The sequence below is a fragment of the Manis pentadactyla genome, chromosome 6 (genome assembly GCF_030020395.1).
Source record: "Manis pentadactyla isolate mManPen7 chromosome 6, mManPen7.hap1, whole genome shotgun sequence".
In the NCBI taxonomy this organism is placed as follows: Eukaryota; Metazoa; Chordata; class Mammalia; order Pholidota; family Manidae; genus Manis; species Manis pentadactyla.
The window spans coordinates 8,681,680-8,685,454 of NC_080024.1; the positions used below are offsets into that span (position 1 = coordinate 8,681,680).

At 39.7% G+C, this 3,775-nt stretch overlaps 1 pseudogene; it reads right to left on the bottom strand.

The window, feature by feature from the left end:
- Positions 1 to 2,609: 2,609 nt before the first annotated feature.
- On the bottom strand, positions 2,610 to 3,474 carry LOC118925496 (uncharacterized; annotated as a pseudogene).
- Between the last annotated feature and the right edge of the window lie 301 nt (positions 3,475 to 3,775).

Genomic DNA, 3,775 nt, shown 5'->3' on the forward strand with positions numbered 1-3,775 from the left:
AAAACAAATAACCCAATTAAAAAATGGGCAAGGGACCTGAACAGACATTTCTGCAAAGATGAAGTACAAATGGCCAACAGGCACATGAAAAGATGTTCCACATTGCCAATCATCAGGGAAATGCAAATTAAAACCACAGTGAGATAACACCTCACACCAGTTAGAATGGCCACTATTCCAAAGACACAACAACAAATGTTGGCGAGGATGAGGAGAAATGAGAACCCTCCTACACTGTTGGTGGGAATGCAAATTGGTACAACCACTGTGGAAAGTAGTATGGAGGTCCCTCAAAAAACTAAAAATAGATATACCATTTGATCCAGTAATTCCACTTCTAGGAACTTACCTGAAGAAAACAAAATCCCTGATTTGAAAGATATGTGCACCCTTATGTTTATTGCTGCACTATTTGCAATCATCAAGATATGGAAGCAACCTAAGTGTTCATCAGTAGATGAATGGATAAAGAAGATGTGGTACTTATATGCAATGGAATACTATTCATCCATAAAAAGAAAAGAAACCTTGCCATTTGCAACAACAAGGGTGAATCTAGAGGGTATTATGCTCAGTGAAATAAGCCAGGCGGAGAAAGACAAATACCATATGATTTCATTTATTTGTGGAATATGAAAACAAAGCAAAATAGAAGGAACAAAACAGCTGTAGACTCATAGACACTGAGAAGTGATTAGTGGTTACCAAGTGGGGAGGCAGGGGCAGGGGGATAAGGGGGCACAATAATTCACAATCACAATGAAAGTTTGTCACAGGGACAGTAGTACAGCATGGAGATAATAGTCAGTGATTGTGTAACATCACTATGTTGATAGATAGTAGCTACACTAGAGGGGGTAAGGATTTAATAATGCGGGTAACTGTTGAACCACTGTGTTGCACATTTGAAACCAATATAAGATTGTGTATCAATGATACTTTAATTCTTAAAAAAATAGATTTAAGAAAAGCTAAATGTTGTCATGGTGGATCCCATGGATTGGCTCATTCAATTCTCATTTCATCCTCCTTTTGGGCTAACTTCCTGTATTGCCAAGTCTGTGAAACTAAGAATGACATTTCCCACACTCCTTTATTCTTAGGGTCTGGATGACAGTTAGCTTCCACCAGTTAGAGGCAATCCCGTGAGATTTGGAAGATGGAAGGAGCTAGAGGCCATTTTCCTGTTGCTCTTTCTTTTGCAAAGTCACAAAGATATAAGGGGTATGAGTCAGCAGAGACAGTGGTTGGAGCAGCTGTTTGACTCCAGACCACAGCCGTAGTGGTTTGTGTTGACATCAGTCATTGGTGGCCCCTGATTTTCACTCCTCCAACCCTAATTTCCACTCTCTAAATCTAATTACTGCATTAAATCCTTCCTGTTTGAAATACCTAGAGTGATGATTCCTGTTTCTAGAACTAAATCCTGACTGACTCAGAAATGGGCATTTCATTTAAAGAAATATCATATGTAAACTTCAGTGAAAGAATATTTTGTACTGCTGCTTCAAACTGGCTTAGATTTATATTGTGAGTGAATTCCCATGTTTAAACCAGTTCATCATTCTTCTTGAACCCATTCTCTTGGAGAACTGTTAACATAACACAAAGTTTTCTGAAATCCTGACCAGTTAACTCTATATAATATTGAAAGGTAGAGTACATTTTTGTGATGATTATAATCCATCCATTGTCCTTCTTTATACTTTATTTGGTTGAGAGGAAAATGGGCCCTGATTACCTCCTGATGTCCATTCTTCCTTCCTTTCTAAGTATTAAGAACCTTCATTTTTATCTGAGATACTGAACCCAGCTAAAATTTATTCCCATACCCCCTTAAAACCAGGCATAGCCATATGACTAAAATTTGGCCAGTTATATATTTTAAAAAGTGTTTTGTGTAACTTCTAGAAACTGTTGTTAGAAGGAGGGTGCGGATCTCTCTTTGCCCCTTCCTCCTTCCTACTGGCTGAAGTATAAATGTGATGACAGGAGCACTAACAGCCATCTTGGGTCATGAGGTAGTATACTAGTCATGGCAGACTAGAAGAGAATTAACCTGTTTTCTCAGAGCTGCCATATAGGCCTGGATTATGTACCTCCAGATTTATTTTACATAAGAAAAATGTCAATCTCAAACTTTTCAAAATCACTGTTTTTTTGTTGCTGTTTTGCTATTATGTGTAGCTAAGCCTATCCCTAATTCACATAAGAGACATAATTCACAGACTTCTCTCCACACTAACCAAACACGATTTCTGTTTTTAAAAACAAGTACATTCTCAAAAGCAGCCTAACAATCGAAGCAGAGTAGGGCATGCTGCCAAAAATGCTGACCTGGGTTTAGAATTAAAGATATAACATGATTTCACTGAGGCCAATTCAGTGTATGCAGCAGCAAAGTTTGTAAAACAGACAAATAATCTTGAGTCATCCATTTTGCTCTCAAAATCAAATCAAGGCACCAATTTTAGGTTGAGTAAAAGACAAATCTTCAACCCTAGCTGATGGTCTATTAGGACTAGAGTTATTAATTCAAATGTCTGAGTTTTGGCTTAAACTGTCAAGCTGCTCTTCATCATGCGCCCACACCACAGTTGACAGAATACTCAATCATATAATCTGCTTTGCAGCTCTCTATTTTGGAGCCCATAGATCAGAGGCTTAAAACACTGGGCAAATGCAAAGACCCCAAAAAGCACTAGATTTAAAGCAAAGAAAAACACTCCACACATCTTTCTTAAACCTATGAATATCAGGGCTGGTATAACATGTAAACCACCTGCACTAAATGAATAAGGACTGTTTTCCTTGCTTTGATATTTGACCTATTAAAATGGCCAGCTCATTTCCCTTCCTGGTATATCAGAGATTAACTTATAAAAATGATAGATGGAAGAAAGAAAAGGAAAACCATACCAATGGCCCTGGCAGGAAGGCTGTTCAAGATCACAGGGCAAAGGGGTTCAGATTTTAAAACTTCAACCTGAGTGGGGTTAGTGCCCTCTGTAAGAAATAAGCACACATTCTTGAGTATAATATAATGATTGTCCAAGCCCCAACCAGAATCCTAGGTTTAACTGAATTCACAAAGGACAGTGATTTCAATGGCTAGCAGATGGCCAGGTAAGTGCGGACAGCCATCAAGGCCAGAGTGAAGAGGATCCCTTCTCCGACACTCAGCTGGGCCCCAAACACCACCCGGCATATCAGCCCAGGGCTGCTGGCCAGCAGGGCCTGCATCCCTTGGAAAACCACCCCCAGGCCGCAGCAGGAGGAGATGCACAGCAGACAGTGGCAGAGGAGGATGTCTCGGACCTCTCTCCTCAGTTCTAATTCTGTGACACTATTGTGACAATGATGATGGTGATGAATGTGGCAAAGGAGAAAGTGACCGTGTACACAGAGGCCTTCGCTGCTGCTTCTAAGCCTCAGCCTATCTGATATGTTGCAGCGCTCAGAAGACAAGTTCATGATCCTCGGGGCCACTTGGTTCCTGCAGGATTAGAGCACAGGGAAGAGTGAATCTGTGTTAAAGCTTGTGCGGGTTTCTAGCTCCCTAATCTTGCATACACTGTGAAGGAACAGCCTGCATGCTTTTTGGTATAGAGGATGACAGTTTTACTTACATATTTATACTTTTTATTGAAGTGTAGTTGACATATTATTATGTTAGTTTCAAGTGTACAATGTAGTGATCTGATATTTATATACATTACAAAATGCTCATCACCATAAGTATAGTTACCATCTGCCACCACACAAAGTTATCACA